This window comes from Ailuropoda melanoleuca, chromosome 16, assembly GCF_002007445.2.
Source record: "Ailuropoda melanoleuca isolate Jingjing chromosome 16, ASM200744v2, whole genome shotgun sequence".
Classification (NCBI taxonomy): Eukaryota; Metazoa; Chordata; class Mammalia; order Carnivora; family Ursidae; genus Ailuropoda; species Ailuropoda melanoleuca.
Window position 1 is genome coordinate 50,712,295 of NC_048233.1, and position 24,149 is coordinate 50,736,443.

The 24,149-nt window shown below is 56.1% G+C and overlaps 1 protein-coding gene across 1 annotated transcript in view; it reads left to right on the plus strand.

Moving 5' to 3' along the window:
- The window catches only part of KCNC1 (potassium voltage-gated channel subfamily C member 1), a 43,595-nt gene that overhangs the window by 2,406 nt on the left and 17,040 nt on the right, over positions 1-24,149 (plus strand). The gene's annotated exons all lie outside the window — the stretch shown is intronic.

Below are 24,149 nucleotides of genomic sequence, written 5' to 3' on the forward strand. Positions count from 1 at the left end.
GTTGGGGTGGGGAGGGAAGCTGGGAGCCCTTCCTTCCTCCCAGGTAAAAGGCATCAGGGGCCAGTCAGGGCCTATAGAGGAGGGCTTGGCCTGGTCTGCTGCTTGAGACAGACCACCTCTCCCCAGGGGGCAACCTCAGGCTGTTGTGAAGAGCCGGTCAAGGGGGAATCTTTATGGCTAATTAATAGCTTGGTAGTCGGTATGGGCCTGGGCTGTGGGGAGGGCGATGTGGCCCCTCTGAGACCTGCTCCTGGGAACACAGCCTGTCCTTCTTTGTCAAAAAGGGAGGATTTTGGAGGGGGCCACTAGACTTATTCCTAGGCTTCCTCTGGGACCTGTCAGGGGCAGAGTGGGGGGTTCGGAGCGGGAACCTGCAAGGTGTGCGAGAGGTGGGCGTGTCTTCACCGGCCACTCCCCTTTAGTGATAGCAGCTTGTTGCGGGAGAGAAAGGGCACCCTGGGGCTGACCTTGGCCTCTCAGAGGCTTCTCTGGATTAGTTTCTTCATGTGTAAGATGGGAGAGGGTGTCTGGTGAAACCTAAGGGTCTTTACTGCTTCACTGAGCCCAAAAGGGAAACCCTGGTGGCAGGCACTTACCCTGGAGGAGACGCCCCTTGCGTTCACGGGGCTCTGCAAGGTCTGAATGGAGCCGAAAGCATGAGGGGCAGGGTCAGAGTTGGGAATTTAAAGCAGAGCCACCCACAACCCCCTACCAGCCAAACCACTGCTCTTTTCTTTACTGCTCCACATTGCTTCCCTCCTTCGCCTGAGCCGAGGTGGGGAGGATGGGGCAGGAGAGGAGGCAGGATCAGTGCTGAGGATCAGTGGGGGAAGGGGACTTGGGGGGCACTGAGGTGTCCATGGGGAGAAAAGGGCTGTGTTTAGGCACAGGACTGGTAGATTTGTGACTTAGATAAAACACTCAGTGTTTTAGTGGGTGAGGGAGGGGGCAGGAGGTCAGAGTCTTACACATTAAATCCTGGAACAGATGTGTGCGACGCGGGGCAGTGGTGGTGGATAGGGGATAGAACCAAGCTCCTCATTTTGCCACTGAAGGCCCTACGCAAGGTCACTCAGGGAGCAAGAGGCAAAACAGGACTAGAACCCAGGTCTCCGGGGACCCCATCCTCCCCTGAACTGGCTGCCAGCTCCCTGCCATTTGCAGAATGCACTGGGACCCTCAGAGGTCTACCCTCCCCTCTCCTCTCCTGACAGAGGCCACCATAGCCAGGGGATTATGTAACTGGAAGCTGTGGCTGAGCCGTGGGGAAGGGCAAGAGGAGGGGGACTGGGAGGTTGAACCAGTGCATGTTGGGGCTGGGGGCATGCTGGGCAAAGGCCTGAGTTAGAGCAGCTGCCCACTCAGCCTGCATTTGACCTTGGACAGCATCTCACCACCACCACCACCCTCCTCTGCCCAGGAAGGAAGAAGGCCCAACTTCCTCATTGTCCTTGCACCCACCTGGCTCCCTAGTAAGAGGCTGGATACCCTCACCCCAGCACTTGGACTCACCTTTAGCACTCTGAGCTGTGTTCCTGACTTTCAGGATAGTCAGGGGACATGTGGGGCATGTCCTACCCCCATCACTGCCCATCTCCTTTCATTTGCTCTTTCTAGGCCATGGGGTGGCCTTCACCCAATGCAGATAAATGGGCTGGTTAGTGTGTTTGGGGTCCTGCTGGCATGTGAAACCTTACAGAAAAGTCCTGATTGTCTCAAGTGTTCATTGAAGGGCAGACTCTAAGGGAAGAGCTGGGGCGTAGTGGGGAGGTGCAGGTGGGTTAGAAGCCCCCCCACCATCTGTGCCACCACCTTCTATTCCAGTAGCCTTATCGAGTCATTCCAACTCCTTTGGGTGACATATGAGGACACTGAGGCCCGCAGAGGAAGGACCTGCCCAAGGGCACTCAAGAGCTGAGGGCAGAGGCTGGATTAGAACCCAGGCTTCCTGCTGCACGCCGGGCTGGCCTAGCTGCATTGCGCTGCCTCTCTGCGGCTCATCTACGCAGGGACCGGCGTCTGCCGGCCTGCCCTTCCTCCCCCTCCATCTTTGCTCTGCTGCTGCTGTCTCCTTTGTTTCCCCCTCCCCCTCCTCAAACTGGTGGGTCAGGATTTAAATTTTTATCCTAGATTCTAGACCAGAATCCTGGGTGTGTGTGTGACGTTGTATGTATGTGTGAAAGAAAAGCTGTATGTGTGTGAGAGAGAATCTGTAAGAGGGATTCTGTGTGGGTTTGAGAGACTCTTCATGTGTGTGAGAAAGGCTGGATAAGAATAAAAATATGTGTGAGTGAGGCTCTGGGAGTAGGGTGTGCATGTGTGTGCACGTGTGTGTGTGTGTGTGAGGTGAGGCTATGTGAGAGAGATTCTGTGAGTCTCTGTGTCAGAAATTCTGTGTGAATGTGAGAGAGACAGATTCTGTGTGTTTTGAGATGGACTTTGTGTGTGAGAACGAGACAGCGTGGGAGAGAGCGCGTACATAAGAGAGGGAGACTGTATGTGTAAGAGAAATGGTGTGCGTGTGTGAGAAACTTGAGGGGAGTGTGTCCCTGTGTGAGTGGATGGCTGTGTGTGGCGAGTGTGACATCGGACATGTGAAGCTCTGCACGTGAGGCTGCGTGTGTGTAAGGCTGTGTGCACGAGACCGTCTGCGCCTGAGGCCGGACCCTGCGTGCGGCTCGGACTGTGTGTGTGAGGCTGTGTGTGTCAGTGTGGCTGTGGGTGCTTGTTTGTGACAGAGGCCCTGCGTTGGCCAGGTGTGGGTGTACCTTGAGGAGGGTGACTCCAGTCCCGCGTCCTGCTTGCCCCCTGCTCTCCTGGCCCTCCTGAGCTGCCCTAGTGAGCCATGGTGCTCCTCGGTCCTGTCCTCAGCTGAAACACTGCTCTCGCCCAGGCCCGTTGTGGATGCGTGGATCAGACAGACAGTGAGGCCACCCTACCCCAGGCCTTCTTGCTGGCCCTGGAAGGTAAGGGCTGTTTGGCTGGAGCGGGAGGTCCCATCTGACCTCTTGAGGGGTGACGGTGCGAGCTAGAGCAGCCAGTTCCCTGGGCCCTCTCTCCTGTGCTTGCCTGGGCCCCCAGGCTGAGGGGGTGAGGGGTGGGGAGGTGAGATGGGATGGTCGTGACACTCTGTGGTAAGGGCCATGGGGGGGCTTCCCAGGGCTATGAGAGGAGGCGATGCTAGGGTGAGCTTTGGGGGGGCAGGTAGGAATTAGCCAGGCAGATGGCAGGGGACGGCAGTCCTGGCAGGCAAAGCCAGGAGGGTGGGGAGCAGGCAGGGCTGTTGGCAAAGCCTGGGGCGGCCCTGCCTTGAAATCTGCCCTTCTCTCTGCCTTGGGGGCCAGTGCAGGCCTTGGCTTTTATCTGTGATTTGCGTGTTTTCATCAGGAACATTGCTCTGTGTCAGGTCAGGGCTAATGGTGGTCCTTGTTCTGTAGGCCAGAGAGTATCCTTGGTATGTGGTGTGTGTGTATGTGTGTGTGTGATGACATCTGTCCCCCTTTCAAATGACCGTCACTTGACCTTCCAAATGACAAGGAAGTACCCGTGGTTCCCAAGCTGGGGAAAGACCCACCAGCCCACTGCCCCCCTCTCCTCCGATGCTGGCTCTCTGTCTCTCTGCCATGTCCCCTGCTTTTTGGGACCCGATGTAGCCCCAATTCCTCCTCAGCTCCCTGGGAAGGAACTGCGCTTGGTGGCCGGAGTGAAGAGTCCAGCAAAAGACTTCTCTTCCTCCCTTGGGTCTTAGCTGACACAGGACTCTTGGAGTCTTGGTGAGATGCAGAGGGAGAGAGCCGCTATCGGGGACTTTCTAGACAGCCCCCCACCTCAGAGCCCGCCAGGGCCCCACCTCTAGTCACTGTAACATGTGAAGGAGACCTGTGAGCGGTGGAGAAGGGGCTGCTTGGTCACCCTCCCTGCCGCCACCCCAGATGCCCCCCACCACAGTGTGTCCCCCACTTGGTGTTTTTCTCCTTCCTGTGTTGCTTTTACAGTTGTCCTTGTGTCTCTGGATGGTACTTTCCCTGAACTCCCCGCCCCAGCTCCCTTGTCAGTAGTGAAAAATCACAAACGTGTGTCTCCCCATCCCAGTCTCTCAGCTCCTTCACCTCTAAAATGGGCCTAATGCTAGAGTCAATGACAGATTCACTGAGGTGATGTGTGGAGAGCCCCCAATCACAGGGCCTGGTGTGCAGTAAGTGCTCGATAAATGTTGGTTGCTATTATCACTCGATTGGTTGTATTATCCTTCTACTGCATGGCTCCCTAGATTCCGTCCTTTGTCTCCACGTCCACCATCTTGGTGCAAGCCACCATCGTTCCCCTCAGGCCCACCCCTCCAGCGGCTCCCAGCTGCTCTCCTGCCTTCAGCCCCCCGCCCCTTCAGTTCATTCTCTGCTTGGCAACCTCAGAGAGAGGTCTCTTCAACTCACAAATCTGTCAGTCTATGCCCTTGCCTGTTTAAAACCCTTCGGTGCTTCCCTGGACCGTCTGTGGCCTTCAGCCCTGCCCGCCTCCGCTGTCTCCTCTGGCCTGGCTCCCCCCATGGTTCACTGAGCTGCAGCTACCCTGGCCTCATTTCAGTTTCTTGCCTGTGCCAGGCACCCCTGCTTCAGGGCCTTTGCACATGCTGCTCCCCGGGGAGCACTCTTTCCTCCTGGTCTGCACCTCTTCGTCCTTCACACCCTGCTTAAAACATTGTTCCTCGGCGATGCCTTCCCGGACCCCGCACCCTGAGTCAGGGTTGAGAGTCCCTCCCTTCAGAGAAGCTATCTGGTATGTAATAGAATGGTCATTAGCAGCCTTGTTTGATTCAGCTTTGTCTCTTGCTCCAGACTCCAAGCTTCTTACAAACTCAGCATAATAGGAGCTACGGTTATGGCCGATGAGGAAGTTGACGCCCCGAGAGCAGTGCTTTCCCAAGGCCAAATGTGAGCAGGTGGGGGGCAGGTTCAGATCTCTCACTCCCAGCTCAGTGGCCCAAGAGCCCTCCTGCACCTTCCCCATGCCTCAGGCAGTGTTTCGAGTCCTGAGCCCTGGAGGCAGGCATCTGTGTTCCTTGACTCTGGGCAGGAGGCCTGCCATCTGCCAGAAGCTTTGGGAAGATTGGCTTGAGCTTCCCAGAGAGGCGGGCGGGTTGTCTTGGAAGTGGGGGAGGGAGTCTGGAGGGGGCTCATTTCAGGGCCCACTGCCTAGGCCAGGGATCTCGGGGCCTCCCAAGACAGCTGAATATAGTGCTATGGCTATTCTGAGCGGTCCCATGACCAGTGTGCTCACTCTGGACCGAAAGGTCAGGGCCTCGATCTGCTGCCTCCCATCAGACCCTAGGTGAGCCGCTGGCCTGAGCTTCCCTTCCCTGGGAGCAGGGTCAGGGGAAAAGGGGGCCTAAGAGGCTCCTGGGACTGTTGGCTACCCAGGCCTTATTCATGGGGACCACTTGGGTGGGTGGTGGTGGCTTTATTCATGGCGACCACCTTCCACATGCATGGGGCTGTTGGAGAAGATCGGTGTTCCTGGGCCACCTCTAGCCACTACCCTCGTCGGTGGAGGAGAAGCAGGCTCAGAGAGGGGAAGACACTTGCCCAAGACCACACAGGGAATCAGTGAAACTCAAACTCTCACCCCAGGCTTCTCGGCCCAGGGCCTGGCCATGTGCATTTCTTTTGGCTCTCAGCTTTAACAGAGCACCAAGTACCACCTGGGCGTGCTGTTCTCTTACATACCCCCCCATTATTTCCTCCACTGAGGGAGGGAGCTAAGGCAATCAGATGCCCTCCCACCTCCTTCTCCAACCCTCCCCCCTCCCCGCCAAGGCCCAGCACAGCTGGTTGGGATGTCTGCAGGTCATTCAACCCAGAGTTGGCCCAAATTCTGTTCTTACCATCCTCCTAGCAGGATTTTTCTAGAACCCCTTTCCTTTCTTGAATCATAATACTAACGGCTGCTATTTACGAAAGCATTTACTATGTATCCTTCTTAAGGGCTTCATTTACATATTCTCATTTAATTCTCACAAAACTGCATGGAACTGTATCATTATCATCACGCCGGTGTCACAGATGAGACTGCTGAGCTCAAAGAGGTTAGGAACTTACCCAAGGTCACTTAGCTCCCAAGCGGGAGAGCCAGCACTCAGACCTGAGCTGCCAGACACTGGAACTGTCTGTACCCACTGCTCGGGACTGCTGTTCCAGGAGAGTGGGGTCTCTGGCCCAGGCTTGGGTTTCCATCTGGTTCCTCCCTCCCCCAGCAAACACTCTTTCCCCATAAGCTGTCCAGGAATCCTGCTCATCGAGTTCTGGCCCCTGAACTTGGGCAGGTGATGGTCCAGCCTCATGGGCTAGGAGGTGTTCTGCAGCCCCCAGGAAGAGGTACTTCCGAGGTACCCCATTGCCCCCCACTAGCCATGCAGGCCCTGGGGCTCTATATGCCTACGGGGAAATGACAGGGGGCTCAGGGAGGATCCGAGCTATCCTGCATGAGGTGGTAGGTGCATGGGGGAAGGAGGGGTCGCACTGGGTCCTCAGCGCGGCATGCGAGGCCTTCTGCTCTGGAACCTGGCCATGAGTTGCTCCCTTCTGCCAGGCTCCTCCCTGGCCTCCTCATCTTCAGCCCTCATTCCAGCCTCTGGGTTTTTGCTCATCCAGTTCCCTCTCTCAGTGTCCCTTCTAGATTTGCTGAATGTGACTACCTTGGCTGCTCCTGCCCTAGCTGACCACTTTGGGGAGGGTTGCAGGATTTGAGCTGGAGGTCGGTGGGGCATTTCTGGGGCCTGTGGCTGGGGACAGGCAGGCCCTCAGGATCAAGGACCAGCCCCGGTGCTTGGAGAGATGAGGCCGCAGACAATTCCTCACTTGTGGGCATCAGGCAACTGACCAGAGCAAGACCTGTAGCCAGGCCATTAAACCCACCCAGGCTCCCTCGGGCAAGTCCGCCCGCTCCGGCTGCAGGCTTGCCTCTGTGAAATACACAGGTCGTTCCAAATGACCAAGTCCCTTCCCAGTTCTGACATTCCAGCAGACTAAGAATTCTGGGCTTCGGCTTCCCAGAGTCGCTGTGGGAGCCTCGTTAGTCCTCCACTATCTCTCCTTCCACATCTTCAGGCCCGCTCCTCTCTAGGATGCATCTGAGCTCTCCTGTCAAGGGCCCCAACAACAATAGGCAGGAGCCCTGGGGAAGGGCTCTGAGGAGTTTCCTCCTTTCCTCCTACGTCTGTTCAGGCTCTCTCAACCTGCTCTCATTTATTCCTTCAAGGCATAGTAATCATGCCCTGCCTGGGCTGCCACAGTGACTGCTGTGACCCATCCCTGGCTCACCAGCCACTCCCGGGCCCAAACCTGCAGGCCCCACCTTCCCCAGGGGGTGCCCTGCTCAGGCCCAGCAGGCGGCACCAGCTTGCCCTCTTCTCCAGACCGTTCTCTTGGCCGTCTGCCCTCTGGGAGCTGCAGAGAGGTGAGCTCAGAGAGGAGATGCCATGCCGGCCTGTAGGGCCTGGGGCAGGGCCGGGTGGCTCACTTTGGTTAAGGGGCACTGTGGAGACGGTGGCAGGGAGCTCCTTCTGTGCTGCTTGGGGCTGGGCCGGGGCAGGGTTCTTGGCAGTTGTTGGTCTGGGGGCTGCAGGGGTGGTTGCTGGAGGAGTCCCACCCATGGCTGACTCTCAGATTACCTGGGCTGCTTCCAAAAGGTCAGGCTCCTGGGCTCTGTCCCTCGAGAATCTGATTCCTCGATCTGGGGACAGGGGAGCTCAGGCTGTTCACTCCACTCTTGGGGGATGGTCAGGAGGGAGACCCCACTGGGGGCTGGGACACTGGGGCTCTTGCTGCTTGGTGCGGTCCTCTGACCAACAGCATCAACATCACCTGGGCACTGGGTAGAACTGAAGAGTCTCAGGCCTCACCGGGGACCTACTGATTCAGAGCCTTCATTTTAACAAGATCCGCAGATGAATCATACGCACGCTCGATCCTGAGAAGTGCTGAGGCGGGCAGCCATTGCCAGCTGAGGGGAAGTGTCAGGATGCAGAGAAGCCTGAATGGGTGTGTGCAGGCCGGCAGAGCTTCAGAGGGGTGGTCTGTTGTGCCCAAGACGTTGGCATCAGGGGGACGGGCCTGGGGGTGGGGCCCAGGGCAGTAAGTGGCAACTGCATCCGTAAGTCCTCAGACCAAACCCGTTGGCTCCATCCTTGATTCCTTCCTTTCTCTCACACATCAGCAAATCCTGTTGCCTCCATGTTGAAAGCATCCCAGAACCCAGCTGCGTCACATCACCCTCCACCGCTAGGTCCCTAGTCGAAGCCACCATCTTCCCTCCCCTGGATTACTCTGAACTGTCCCCCCTCCAGCTCCTTCTCCGCACGCAGCCAGGGCCATCCCGGGTAAAATGCTAGGCAGACCAAGGCACCTCTGTGTTCTGCTAACTCTGGCTTCCGGTCTCACTCAGGGAGGAGCCCAAGTCCTCCCGAGGGTTATAGGCTCCGCATGAGAGCCTGGGGTCTCCCGTCTCCCATCTCCCGTCTGCTCTCCGGCCTCTCTCCTACTCCCCATTCTGGCCTCCTTGGTTTTCCACCAGCTCAGTGCTTGTGCTTCTGCCTTAGGACCCTTACTCTTGCTGTTCCCTCCACCTGGAGCACCCCCCCCACCGCCCCCGCACTCACTCCCTCACCTGCTTCAGCTCTGGACTCGAATTCATCAGCTCAGATCAGTGCCCTGGCTTTCCCTCTCCCCATTTCATGCTCTCCTGTTTCCTCCATTTGCATTAACACCATCTAACTGTATTTTACTTATTTACCTTGTCTCTTGTCTGTTTCTTTCACTAGAAGAACCTTGAACAGGACATAGTGGGTGCCAAATAAATATTTATTGAGAGGATGGAGAAGGAGGCCAGGGTTCAAGACCTAGGTCAGACATTGGCAGCACACCTTTGAGCCTGTTACTGGCCAACCCCCTTCAGCCTCCATCCCCGAGCCTAGAGCAGTGGTGGAGAGGCAGAGGCTGAGGGAGTGGTGGGAGGGCCGGAGAGTCCTGGTCAGGGCAGGTGCCACCTGCCCCTGTCACCACCCAGGGCCACATGAAGCTCTTCCCATCCCGGCCCCTCCACCGCCACCAACTCTTCCTTCACTCTGCTGCAGCCCCGTGAGCCCCCGGCCCGTGCCCCACAGCCGGAGCTCGGACGCTAAGGAACTATTTTCCCAAACCAGGACGCATGAGCGCTCACACAAGGACACAGGTGTCTCGGGGACAGTGTTCGCAGGCCCAGGTGGTCCGGCCAAATGCCCAAGTGTCACTTCCCTTGTGACTCCTCCTGGAGGCCAGCCAGGCTCTTTCTCTCTCCCTCCCCCTTGTTCCCTATCCTCCTCCTTCTCTTCCCTGCCCCTTCCGTCATCCCCTTCCCTCTGTGAGTTACTGGCTGTCAACACATACTCTTCCCCTTGAAAGCCTAGGATGCTTTTTGTCCCAAGTTCCCCTGCTCGGAGCCCCAGTCACGTGTTCCCCTGAAAATGGGTGGGCCTCGAGTGTGACCTGGAGTCCAGCCTCTTGAATCAGGAGGCCTGCATTCAAGTCCTGGTCCCACCACTTCCCAGCTGTGTGACCTTGGACAAGTTCCCTAACCTGTCTGTACCTCGAGAGGGATATTAATAGCACCTGACTCATAGGGAAGTCGAGAGGCTTGAATGTGTTAAGCACTTAGCCCAGAACCCGAAACATAATAAGTGCTTAATTATCGTAGTTTCCATTATTGTCTTTTTGTCGGCACTTGGCTCTGGAAGACCCAAACCATCAGCTGTTCACTGTCTGCTTCCTTCTTTCAGCAACTGACTCTCCTTTCAAATAACTCTCTAGGGGTCACCTCACATACCTTGGCCCTGGAGACCCCTGCTTCCAGAGTCTGTCTCCCAGAGGCCAGATTTCAGGGGTGTCCTCCTGGCAGGCCTGGATTCTGTCTTGCTTTCTGCCACAGACCTGCTGGGTGCCATGGGCAGGGCATGGCCTCCTCTGATCCTCAGTCTCCCCATTGGTTGGCATGTTCGGACCCCCTGTCCCAGTGTCGTGGGCGATGAGGGAAATGGAAGATGAAAGTTGTGCCCGCAGAGTAGAGAGGCAAAGAGGGCCAGTGACCTCTGTGGTGGGGAGCCAAGCAGAGGCACCCGAGAGACTGACAAGAGTACCGTTGTGGAGGGGGTCGGTGGGCAGGGGCCAGGTATCCCAGCTGCAGGCCTTGAAATGCCTTACTTTACAGGGGACATGCAGGCACAGCGATTATTGGCCACCAGGGCCGGGCAGACCTAGACGCGGCTGGGGCCTGGGGCTTTTGTTGGTGCCAGGGGGCGGTGCCTACTTGGGCCGGCCTGCCCCGCCAGGCCGACGCCAGGCTGGGTGGGGACGAGCTAATATTAGCTGGGGCAGCCCCAGACAGCTGAGCTCAGGGGGCCTCAGGAGCTGCACTGGGCCCAGGCTTACATGTGGCTTCGGCCTGGGCCACAGCAGCCAAAGGAAGCTTCCTCAAGCCTGTGCATGGCCCTGGATGCCCCTTCGACCCTGGCCTGGTCCAGACCTTCCCCAGACCTAGCCTGGCGGCCCTGCTCCTGATCCACTCTGGCTCCGGGCCTGCCCACAAGCCCCTGGCCCCCTGCCCATGATGTGCCCCCACCTAACCTCTTTGCTTTGCCATCCCTAGCGCAGGAAGGGACTTTTCTCCCTACAGCCCCACTCTACCCATACAGACGTTCTGTGTGGTTTCCTGCCAGGGGCTGCTGTTGGTATTCATTGGTTCCTTTGTTCATTCAACATATATATTGAGTCCCTACTTACTGGGTAGCAGGCACTCTTCTGGAAGCTGAGAATAGGGCAAAGAACGAAACAGTCAAAAAATTCCTGCCCTCAAGAAGCTTCCATTCTAGTGCAGGGAGAATACAAAGAAATAAATGGATTCATGAGTATGAAGTGTGTCCAAGGGTGAGGCGTGCCATGGAGATCTATCATGGAGGGTAGGGCCCAGGAAGTGCCGGCAGGGGGTCGACTTTAACTAGGGTGGCAGGAAGGGCCTCCCTGTGCAGGTGGTGTTTCAGCAAAGACTCGAAGGCGGTGAGGGAGGGAGACATGTGACATCTGGGGAACAGAGGCCATGAGCCATGCAGAAGTCCTGAGCGGGCGCCTGTGCCTGGGGGTCAAGACCCAGAGAGGGGCCAGTGTCCAGGGCTGGGCTCAGAAAGCCGAAAGACAGTGGTAGGTCAGAAAGAGGAACAGAGCTCCCCACAGCCCCACTGGGCTCTTGGCCGCAGGGTCTTGTCCCATGGGCTCTCTGGGTGTGCTAGCCAGGCACTTGGCTGTGTTTATGTCTCCACCGCTGTCCTCTTCCCTCCCTTCCCTCCCTCCCTCCCCTCCCATGGCCTCGGGGGCTGCACGGTCCTCATCTCCACGAAGCTGGGCCTCAGGGAGGGGCTCTTGCCTCACCACAGTGGGGGACCTCTGTCTTTTCCCTGAAGGTCAACTGTGCCCGGGGATGGTGGGGCCACACAGGGCTGCCACAGGCTGCAGGGGACACTGTCCTCTCAAGGGCTATGGGGCTGGAGAGATGTTGGTGTAGGAGCCAGAGGTGAAGGGCCGCTCCAGAAAAGGATTCTGTCAGCAATTTCCATTCACAGAGCCCTGCACGGCTGCTTACCTGCTTCTCTCTCCAGCCGGGCTGAGAGAAGGTGGTTAGTGTGGTGTTGACGGGGGAGACTGGAGCAGACGGCCTGGGTCCAAACTTGTCTCTACTATTAGCTGTGCGACCTCTGTAAGCCTCAGCCACCTCACCTATAAAAGGGGGGAGACAAAGAGTCCCCCACTTCAAGGGGCTGCCATGAGAACCCAATGAGATAAGGGGACACCCTTTAGCACGGTATATGGCACGACACAGGTGTTCAAGTCATGCCTTACTATTCTCACCATTTGGCGCACGAGGCATCTTTCTGGGATGCCCTGCAGACGCTGGCCTCTCCCACCTGGGGGATCCTGAGAATGTGAAACCAATGTCTAGAAGGAGTTGCTGTAACCAGGAGGCTTCATTGGTTCCCCAGGGATCTTCTCTGCCCATGAGGGTGGTAGGGCGGGGAAGTGTGACTCCCTTGGGTCTTGTTACCAGGGAGGACTGTGAAAATATTTTAGACCACAGCCTCCCACCAGGGCCAACATCTTACCACTTAGAGATTAATGTTTTATGCTCAGCCTCAGGGGCTCTCTTAGCAGCTGTGAGGAACACGGTCACCCACTGGGCCTCCTGGAACCACCAGAGCCCTGGGATGAGGGCTGGGCTCCTGGTAGCGCATGTGGCTGGCGCCTGCTAGGGGCCAGCCCCAGGTGGTGTGCTTCTCCCGGTATTGCCATGGGAGCTCCCACCTTGGTGCCTGAGAAGCCCACACACCTGGAGCACGGCCCTCGTCTTGGGGGGCCTTAGTTTCCTAATCTATAAATTGTGGATAATGGTGTCACTTACCTCTCAGGGCAGCTGGGAGAATCCACTAAGACAGAGGCAGAAAGATGATTCGTGAGGGAGAAAATATGGTTCGAAGCAGGGCCATGTGTGCCAGAGACTGCTGTCTCAAGGGCAGGCGAAGTGTGAGGAGGGGACAGGTAGAGGCGAGAGCACAGGCCTTGGACCTGGCCGGGCCTCAGTGTGGGCTTGGGCAAGTGACATCTGGCCAAGCCTGTTTTGCTCCCGTGTGACATGGGGACGAGCCTCAGAGGACAAACCCTGAAGCATCATGCCTAGCACACGAGACATGCTTGCCTACCTGGGGCGCCTCTGAACCTGTTCCTGGGTTCCGATGCCCCAGGGAAGCTGGCATAGTGAGGCCCTGGCTGAGCCGCAGAGACAAGGAAGCGAGCTGGGGAAGTTTGTCCGGTGGCCCTGCAGCCTCAGGGGCATGAACCACTGTCACCAGTGATGTACTTAGCAGCACAAAGGTCAGAAATGCCAGGCACTGGCTTCTCTTCTAGGCAGCAGGAACTGTGTCTCCCGAGGCCTGGCTGTCACCAAGCAGATATTTTTTTCCGTCTGGCAGTCTGGGGACCTGAGTTAAAGCCTCGGAGTAAGGAGTCACTGTGGTTTGTACTGGCTGGCCAAGTCTTTCCATGTGTGCGCTCTTTCCCAAACCTTGTTGGGCTACCCTGGGAAAATCCCACCCAACCTGTCTTTCCAGACCACCCACCCTTGGCCTCCAGGCACATCAGCCTTTCCCCTAGCCTATTCTGTTCCTTCTCGAACAGTCTGCTCTCCCAGAGAACTTTTCTTGCCCTTGATCTGGCTGCCCTATTGAGGTTACATGTCTCCCCAACTCAGCTGCAGCCTCTTTGAGGATGAGGGCCGGGTCAAGGCATGGTAGTTCCTGTTACATAATATGGACTCGATAAACCTTTGCTAAAGTGACATACTTCACCACGGCCCTGTGAGGTCAAAGGATGAGATAGCATCCCCATTTTATTGATGAAGGAACAACTGGCCTGAAGAGATTAATTCATTTACATAGACCATCCAGTTAGTGAGTGGTGGAAGAAGGACTAGATCCCCAGGTCTTATTTGGGCAATGGAGAAAGCCAACCACAGCACTGCCATGTTCCTTCCTGCTCTATTATGCTAAGGTTCTGTGGTCAAGAATGAGGTGGTTGGATGGACAGATGGGTGATAGACAAGTGGATGAAAGAATGGATAAAAGGATGGGTCCATGGGGGCGCCTGGGTGGCACAGCGGTTAAGCGTCTGCCTTCAGCTCAGGGTGTGATCCCGGCATTCTGGGATCGAGCCCCACATCAGGCTCCTCCACTAGGAGCCTGCTTCTTCCTCTCCCACTCCCCCTGCTTGTGTTCCCGCTCTCACTGGCTGTCTCTCTCTCTGTCGAATAAATAAATAAAATCTTTAAAAAAAAAAAAAAAAAGGATGGGTCCATGGATGGATATGGACGAATGGGTGGAAGGAAGGATATATGAATGGACACCCTGCTGGGTGAGTACCTTGGCAGATGGGTGAACAAATGGATGGTTGTAAGGATGGATGGATGGGTACATTACTAGTCGCTTGGCTTCAAGGCACGAAAGGAAGTCTCACCTCTCATTAACTGAAAACATCTTAAAGGAGAGGACTGGGAAGCTGAAAACTTCAGGGTAGAAGGCAGGGTGGAGGAACCTAGCCCCTGAGTGGAGAAAGTCTGGGGTGGTTTGTGGAGCGAGGAATGTTGGAGCTGGGGGCAGGGTCTGGCCTGGGAGACCGGGCCACTCTCAAAGGTGAGAAGCTCTGATCGAGCCGCCCCAAGACAGGCTGGAAAGAAGTTGAAGTCAGGGCCATATGACCAGGGAAGCCTTGGGATCCAAGGTTTTCCAGGTGCCCTGCAGCCACTGGAGGGCAGACAGTGAGGAGGGCTTGGCCTCGGAACCCCAGGCTGCACGGAGCATACCTGTGATTCCTGTCTGTCCTGGGGTAGGGAGGCCACTCTTCCTCCCTAGGTCCCCAGCCTCCAAGAGCAAGCCCCTCTGATAGCCCCTGCCAGATGTGTGCAAGTGGACATTGCCGCTCTCCTGGCTGAAGAGTGGGCCCTCCTGAGTCACCTAGCTTAGCTGTACCAAGATGCACCGTCTTTCCTCTGCTTCTTGTCATCAGTTCCCGGGCTCTAGACATGAGCTCCGAGGCTTTCATTTTAATTACCTGGCAAGGGCCAGTAGAGGGGCCGTAGCCGTGGGTGTGTGGTGGTCAAGCTTGGCAGGGCCTGGAAGCTTAGAGGATGCTAGCCTAGAGCGCATTCTTCCAGCTGGAGCTGAGGATATCCATTTGCACAAGGCACTGAGCTGTGGGCTCCAGGCTCCCTCCCAAAGCCCAGAGCATTCCCCAGCACCAGGCTGCACCCCCCACACTTACACTGGCCCCAGCGATCTCCCTGGGAAACCAGGTCCCAATGAGAGAGCCTGGTGCGCCGCTAACCACTCATTACAGTCACGGCTGCAGCTAAGTATAGCTCCAGCACACACAAGACCAAGACAACAAGGGAAAGGCTTTCCATAAAAGAGCTCCACATGCAAACACACGAACATCTGCACGCACATGCTCCCTACACTGGTGCATGCCGACGGCCCCGGGCAGCCACGGACCTGGACCTGCCAACACCAAGTTTCCCTCACTCACTTGGGCTTTCATTCCAGAAATGTGTGTCGAGGGGCTAGGAGAGTGCTGGAGAGCGTGTGTTCTGCAGTCAGACAAAGCTGGGCTTCCATCACCTCCATCACCTTCCAGGTTCCTGATCCTGGGCAACCTAGCCTCTCCATGCCTCAGTTTCCCTCTCTATAAAATTGGGATGGTAATCACAGTGCAGACCTCCGAGTTGGGGTTGGGGTCGGTAAGATGGGGCACATATGCGTGCTCAGGCCTGGCTCAGGGTAAGTGTCAGGACGCGGTAGATGTCTGTATCCTCACTACTGAGTACCTAGTCCGTGCCTAGGTCCGTGCTGGGAGCTTTATTTCAAGCTGTCGTTTCTGGAGGTGGTTGGGAAAAGCGGTGCCTGGTGTATAAGAGGCACTCAGTAAATATTTGATGATTGAATGAATGAACCAACCACGAAAGCTGCATCAATGGATGGTCGGATGTCCTTGGAGCTTTCTCCTCGGAGGAGGCATCCGCCCTCCCTTGTCTCTCGGCCAGGCTGTGTCTCCAGTAGGATCTAGAGATTCTTGTGGGTAACATAGGGATCCCAGGGGTAGAGGAGGGGCTCCAAGGTGTCCGGGTGCACCCCTGCCCCATTTTGCAGCTGGGGAAATGGCCAGCGGGAGGTGCCGGTCCCGTGTGGACGGGCAGAGTAACCGTGCAGCAGCAGGCAGGATCCTGGCGGGGCAGTCGGGCAGCCGGGGGCCCCTGGGTGGGCACGAGGCAGGGCTCTGCTTGCCGGGAAGGGGCTGGAATTCTGTCCAGCCAGGGTAAGAGTAGGAGACCAGCCTCAGGATTTAAAGGTACTGTCACCGTTCCCAGCCTTTGAATAGGCTGGCAGCTAAACTGCCTGGGCCATCTCCTCCTGTCGCACCTCCTCGAAAAGAAAGTGACATTTCCTGGTGCTTTTTTTAAGCCCTGGCTGGCTGGGCCTGGCCCCGGGCGTGGGGTGGGGAGGGGGTGGGTGGCACAGGGAGTCACACAGCCCGAGTCTCTCCTCACCTTGCGTGATCTCAAGGCGCTGGGAATAGACAAGGTCTCATCTCCTTGCCATGTGCCCCGGATGCCAGCTGCCACACTCCGGGGCCGGCATGTGGGTTTTGAATTCCTCCTCCCCATGCCAGTGATGCCCCCGAGGCAGGCCTCGGGCTGTTGCAGTCCACAGGCCGGCCTGCTGGGGGTGGGGCATAGGCCCGTCCCCCCTCTCTGAACAGTAACCTTCGCGCCTTCGTGTCCACTGGCCTTACTCATTCCTGGTCACGGCCGGTGGGCAGCCAGGTCTTTACTGCCTTTGCCCATTGTCCAGAGATGAACATGGTTGTGCCTGCTGCCAGGGTAGCCACGTGTCTGCTGTCAATGAATGTACGCATTGCCAGTGTAGACACGGATCTGCTCTCAGTCACTGTGCCCACTGCCAGTGTAAGTGTCCGTGGAGCTGAAGCTGATGAGGATGGAGCTGGGTGGTTAGTGACCAGATGAACCACAGATGCATAGACAATGGTGATCCTTTTACCCGTGTCCACAGAGATCTACTCTAAGTGTGGTCAGTGCTGGTGTAAACATGAGTCTGAAATCAGTCTGAATACCTCGCCAGTGTAGACGCAGGCGCTGTGTCAGGGAATCAGTGATGGGGTACGCTACCTGTGCAGATGAAGGGACATGGGCACCAGAGGAGGGAGGGGTTCACTTCCTAAGGAGGCTGAAGGGGGTAAACGTCGCTGTGCCCATTGCATGGATAGAAGGACTGAGACAACCAGACGTAGGACATATACCCGTGACCTTCCCACAGAAGGGAGGCTGTGCTGGTGCGTAGCTGTGCTCTCGGTCCCCGAAAAAGGGGCCCCCCTTTCCCTACTAGTGTGAGGCGCGCGGCTGGACCTGACCGCAGGGCCAACCCCAATCCCCAGATGCAGCCACTTCATGAAACTTACGTTCTGAGGTGGAAGAGAGATCAACAATAAATATCAGAAGTAAGTAACAGGTGGTGTGAAGTACCGACGGTCATCCGACTGGCAACTCGGACGGGCTCAGTGTGCCCGGCTGCAAATTACACATCAGTGACGCTGGGGCGCCAGTGCTCCAGGATGGCCGGTGCTGTGAGGGGACGGAGAGGGAGGACGCTCAGATCAGCGGGGGGTGGGTGGGGGGGGGTGCTGGTTGAGAGTAAGGCTCAGGTGGTGCCAAGGAAATGAGCTGTGAGAATACCTGGGGAAGAGCGTCTGGATGGGGGGAACAGCCAGTGCGGGGGCCCTACGGCAGGCGTATGTCTGGCATGTTTAAAGAACATGTTTGAGGAGGCGGGTGTGGCTGAAACAAGCGAAGGGGACAGCGGCAGGAGAGGAGCTTGGAGGGACAGTGTGGGACCAGAGAAACGGGGAGCCTGTGCAAGGGTTTCAAGCAGAGAAATGACACCAGCAGATTTATATATTAAAAGGATTGTCTCACTGCTCTGTTGAAAACAGTTAGTTCTCCAGCACCAGGAATAGTGGCAGCTGGGAGATCATAGTCGAGGGGGAGGTGATTGCTCCTGCCAGGGACAGAGGTAGTAACAGGGGTGCTGGGCAGGCGGTCAAACTCTGGATTCGTTTCAAGCTTAGCCAGTGGGCTCTCCTTACAGATTAAAGGAGAGGTGCGGCAGAAAATGAGGTGTGAAGGTCTGGGGTGAGAACGTCCAGGAGGATGGAGTTGCTGCCTCATGCAGGGGAGAGGCCGTGGGCAGTGGGGGTGGTACGGGAGCTCAGGCGGCACGTCGAGTTGGGGAGAGCACTATCAGACCTCCATCTGGAGTTGCTAAGGACTTGGACGCCCAAATCCTGAGTTCAGGAGAAGGGCTGAGCGGCAGGTAGATATCCGGGAGTGTTCAGTGATATTTGAATGGGTGATGGTTTTTAAGCCTGGGAAGTAGGTGAATCGTTAAGGGAATGCGTGTGGATGGGGAAGAAGACCAAGGTTCTGGGGCATCCCGATAGTTCAAGGCAAGGAGAAGAGGTTGGCAAAGGACATCGAGAAGCAGCAGCCGGTGAGGTAAGAAGAAAATCAAGAGGTGGTGGGAGCCTGGGAGTGTGACAAAAAGGAGGGGGAAATCAGCCATCTCAGATGTTGCTGATGGTCAAGGGATGTGAGGACTAGGAATTGTTCTCGTTCTTTCTGCCTAAATTGCTCTTCCTTGCAACCTGTATTCCCCCTCGTTGATTCCTACCCAGCCTTTCAACCCCTGCACAATTGTCACTTCCTCCTGGAAACCACTCTAACCCCAAGCGTTGTTGTTAAAGGCCCATCAAATGCCTCGTGCTTTTCCCTCAAAGCCCTCATCACCTCATATAGGTACATATTTGCTTGTACGGTTATTTGATAAATGTCAGCCTCCCCTGCCAGAGGTTATGACTGTTTTTGCTCGCTCTGTGCTCAGTGCCCTGCACAGCCCTGGGATAAGGCATAAATATTCATTGGCGAGAGAGCAGGTACAGTCAACTGGGGTTCCCCCTGCACTGAATCTACTACCCTCCCTGAGCTGTCCCTCTTGGGGCCATCTTTTTACTCCCCTCCTCCCAACACATAAATATGTACACACATGCATACCCCGTTGGGAATCAAGACCACTAACTTGATGTAAAAACACAAGTGGGCCTGGGAGCAATTGCCCATTAGATTCCTAGTGGGTATACGATAGAGTTGGGGACCTCAGTTTTCTCATGTGTCTAATGGGGGCAATCAAGACTGTCCTGAGGATGGCCCAGCTGTTGGTGTGTGTGTGATATTCATATGTGATTCAGAATGTGAAGATATGTTGTAAAGTGTCGACAGCTATACCCAGTGTCATCATAATGGGAAGACTAATGTCCTCCTCCCAGGCTACCTGGATGGACGTGGAAGAGATTTATAAATGGAAGCCCTGGGACATGGTGGTTTTAGAGTCAGAGAGACCTGGGTTCCAATTCTGCCTATCTCTTTCAAGCCCTGTGGGTTTTGGTTTTTTGGCACATGTCTTAACCACTCTGAATCTCAGTTATTTTATCTGCAAAACGGAGGTAATGACATCTTCAGAGAAGTCTTTGAAGATAAATGAGATCATGTTCGTAATGGTGACCATTATTACTTTATAGCGGGGCACAGTGGGGCTCAATAAAGCCAAATACTCCCGCCGCCGAGGTCGTTGTGGGAATCAAAAAGGGTAAAGCGTGTGACATATTTAGCCACACGCAGTGAGTGCTTAACCAAATCAGGCTCTGAAACAGGGGAGTGGCTCAGGAAAGGGAATGTGCTGGAGGCCAGGGACAACCTGGCCTGCAGGAGGGATGGCTCAGAGGTGGGTACTGAGGCCCATCTGCAAGTGTGGGCAGGGCTGTCACAGGGAAGAGGAGCAGGTGTGTTCTGGTGACCCCGGAGGGCAGAACTGGGATCGCTAGGAGAAAGGCAGGGAGATTGACTTAAACACAACATAAATGCGTATTTCTCGAGCTGTCCAAAGACAGGATGAGTGGCCTTGGGAAGTCCCCATCATGGGTGGTCACCAACAGAGACATCTGGCTCAGGGTTCCTGTAGAGGGGTTACTGAATTGTCCGCATGGGAGGCCTTTATCTCTTCGATGGGGCGCCTTCCTACTCTTTCCTTATCTGGGAGCCTCAGTCACATAGTTCTTTTCCCAATCTGTGGCACAAAAGGGTTTGAGGCACATGGGACACTCCTACAATAGAATCCATAGAAATAAAGAAGAAAGGAAAACATGGGAGTGGTATAATAAAGAGAAGAAATAGTGATACCCCGCACCCAGGTGAAAGATGAATTCAGACTCGAGTACCGGATGTCGCTGAGCTCCCTGGCAGCCAGAGCAAAAGAGGAACTATGAAGGGTTCCATAATTTATCATTTATGAACAGAAAAGTTGGCAAGTGCAGCAGAGACACACAGCGAAACACAGTTCTAAGCTCTGAAATAGAACAATTTCCTGCGTGGAATACTGGTATTTCTCTGAGTTTAACATGCCAGTGGGTGAGGATATGTGCCATCCGGTCTCCCGGAGGGATTCTCAGGTCACAGGAGTGGATGGGATGTGGGCTCCTGGTGGGGCCTTCTGGGGCCCTGACAGCCAGCCCTCCTGGCGCGGCGGAGTCGAGGGGCACTCGGGGACAGCATGGCCCCACTCCCCTAAGGCACACAGGCCTGTGTACCTCCCTGGGGCTGACTAAGGTCCACACCAAGCCGAAGCAGGCAGGTCTGGCTCTCGGGGCACAGCTAGGCTGAACCTGCACCATGGATATCCTGCCTGGCTGTTTAGGGGGGCCCACAGAGGCCTAAAGTGTGGGGCTAGGGCAGGACTGACGGCCCCGCTGAGGACCTCCGAATGCTTGGGCAAGATTCTCCGCCTCTGTAAACCTTAGACTCCTTGTCTGAAAAGTGATACCAATAGAACTTACTCCTAGACTGGCGTGAGGTTTAAATGCCCCGGTGCATGGAGAGCGCAGGCAGCAGGGCCTCCTTAACACCCGGTAGGCGCCGTCCTCAGCCTCCATGTTATCACCAGAGTGAGGCCGGAATGCCAGGAGCTCTGGCTCCCACCCTGCTCACTGTGTGACCTTGGGTGTCCTTTCCCGCCAAGCCTCATTTGCTCCCTGCCCCATAGCAGGGGCTCACGCGGATAACCACGTGGAAGTGGGCATGGGAAGTCACCATTACCCTGTGGAGAGGCCCTCACCAGCGGGAGGCCAGAGCGCTGGCTCTTGGACATGGCTTTGCCTTGGTCTGTGGCCCCGGGAACAGGCTCTGGAGGCCACGCTGTGGGCTCTCGTGAGGCTCTCATTTGCTCCCGGTCTGTTAGCAGGCAAGTGGTAGCAGGAGCAGAGAACATTAGGGAACATTAGGGAAAGAAACCTGAAATTAAACACATTTCTCTCGCTAGCAGTTTCTGCTGCTCCTTGCAACGACCATCCCCCCCAATAATTCAGGAGGAAAAATGCTGTGTTTAGATTTCTGTGGAAGGAAGCCTTGGCCCAACTCCTAGAATCCCAATGTGCAAGGGAACTGGCAGTCTTGAGGTGTCTCCCTACCCCCGAATTCTGCCTTGGATTTGGGGAAACCCGAGACACCTGGCCTTTTCCTCCAGGACCCCCAGTATCATCTGACTTCCCAGGCTGTGTTACTATAATTGTCGTAGTCCCCGCTTGAAAAATGATGGGACTGAGTTTCCCAGAGGTCACTTGCCTACTGCAGTCAGACAGCCAATGGCAGAGCTGGGACCCCAACTCAGGTATCTGAAGCCAAGCATGGGGCTCTTCGCCTTCTGCCACGCTGCCTGCTTCCCAGTTCCCAGGGTGTCCCGGGCTCATGAGCTTCACTCCACTTTGAGCCTCCTGGCACTTGGGTCTCATCCAGCCTCACGCATCCCCACTGCGAGGATGGGGCTGGGAGGCATCACAACCACGGAGGGCCCAAGTTGAAGGTCCATTTCTGGTCCCACCCACAACTGCTGAATCCGTCGCTGAACAAGGGGACAGGGACTCTGCATTTGTGTCTCCCCCAGGTCATTCTCCCCCAGCACATCCCACCACCATCCTCTCCCTCACGCAGGCCTCAGTCCACTCCTGCCCCCTCTGTGCCTCCCCAAGGGTCTCCAGGGAGGGCTTCTTACTTCCCGCTTCCCCATCTACCCTTCCAAGGGGTCTGGCTTTGGCCACCACCAAGTAAGTTCTCCTTGGTGCTATATCCAGAGACTTCTCCCAGGGCTGTCTCTCAGGAGACACCCCTCCCCGTGTCCTCCAGGACCAGGGCTGGCCCTGGTTGGGCAGACGGGTCCCCGTGCTGTTCAGCCGGGCCTGCTCGGGCGCATGGACCCAGCCTCACTCATGCTGCATGATGGCTCTCTGTAGGGCAGTGGTGCTGTGTTGAGATGGGGGGGCATGTCCACCTCAGTCCCCCAGGTGCCTCCCAACTCCGTGCATCCTGTATCATGCCTGTAAGATTCTTCATTTTTCTACGTCTGAGATGCTCTGATCCTACGCACTTTGTTGTGATGGGACCAGGGCAGGAGGGCCCACAAGCGCCAGAGGTGAAGGATTGGTGTGGGGACCAAAGCGATGTGTTTGAACCCCTCCTTCTTGCTTTCTGTATTATTTCATTTCTTTATCACAGCCCACCCCCCCCCGGGGTGCGGGGTGCAGGGAAATGTTCTCCCAGCCCCTCCTATCCAAGACTGAAGGCTCAGAAAAGGGCAGTGTCTTGTCCAAGGTCACCAGCCAAGCCAGGCCTCAAACCAGGGTTGATCCTGAATTCAAGATCCTGTCATTTCGGCTCCGGGCACTTCCTCCTTTTGACCTGGGGTCTGGAAGGCAGGTGGGGCCTGGAGAGCAGAGAGGCCTGGGAGGGCGTTTCAAGCAAGGGCTCCGAGGCCAAGGCCGTGAACACGAAAGGTCCAGGCTGCAACCCAGCACTGACCCTCTCCTCTCCACTCTACCTTGAGAGCTCTGCGACCTTGGGCAGATCCTTTTCCTTGTGGTGCCTCCATTTCTCCATTCCTGCCACAAGGGGCAGCTTTTAGGCCAGAAACTTCTGAGGGCTTCCTCTTCCCTGATGTCTGGGTTTCTAATGACCATGTTTTCACAAGTCCAAAGTACCATCGATCTAAGACAGGACATGAGTTAAATGATAGCACACTGGGGACCTGGTAAGACATGCTATTTTAAGGATGTGTACATTTTATGACATATTTTCGTTTCCAAAAGTGAAAAAAATATGTGCATCCTGGAACACAAGCAACACAGGAACGTCTGCCATCTCCAGTGTAGCCAGCCTAACGGTCGGGGCAGCCCTTTCTGGATATGGCCTAGGCCAAGAGTCATGAGTGAATTCAAGGAAGCATCTCTCTGGAAGGCTGGAGGGCTGGGCGCGGCCCTTTCTGGCTTTGGTTTCCCCCACTGCCCAGGCTGGGTCCCAGGAATGAGAGGGCCCGGGTGGCGGGGTGAAGGGATTCTGATCTGAACACAGCCCTGCCTCCCTGTGGCCTTTTCCCTACTCCTGCCCTTTCTCTCCTCTCTCTCAGTCAGAGACAGTTCCAGAGAAAGGAACACACCCCCAGGCTAGTGTGTGAATGACCATCTCTGGCATGGAAAAGGGTCATGGCCCTGGGCTGGGTCTTAGCTCAGGTGTACAGGGTGCTTAGCCAGACCCTGGCTCCCCTTGGAGCTGGCTCATACGTGTCCCACCCCCATACTATCCCATACCTGTCCTTACACACACACACATCACACCATACGTGTCCTTATCCACACACAAGCACACACACCACACCTATGTGTCCTAATACACACACATGCTAGTGCACACACACACTTCTACCACCTGTAGGAACCGTGTACACTACACACGGCGACCATTTACACAAGCCTTTCACACACGCCTGAAGTCAGGTCGCATAAACAGGTGACACATTCTCACCATGCACACATCCACTCCGGATTTACAGTCTCTCCCCCTCCCCCAGTATTCTCCCCCAAACACGGACTTGCCCAAACAGGTGCCCACTCGGCCTTATGTTCTCTGCGCAAACTCTGACACACCTCCACTCACACCCTCCGTGTAGCATCATGGGGGGCTCCCCCACCCCCTGCCCCCTGAGCTGGGTGCCAAGGGGGGAGGACTAGTGAAAAGGAACAGGGGCAGGGAGGACCCGGATGCCAGGATGGACTGCCCAGGGCCCCCCATTTACTGATGGACCAAAAAGGGACTAGATCCCCAAGAGCCCCCTCCCTAGTCGCGCCCTTGCAGCCCTCAGCCAGCCCAGCAGGCTGCGGGCCTGCCCAGCCCGAGGAAGTCCAGACAAGTGTAATTCAGTTTCCAAACTCAACTCGACTGACAATTTATTTAGGCCAATTGGCCATCCCGCCTGCTCCGTATCACTGACTCTGCGTGGATTAACTCAAACGCCGTAAACCCCCGCTGGGCAGATTCAATTAGGTGAAAACACTGACCTGAAGCCTCAGGGGGCTCAGGGC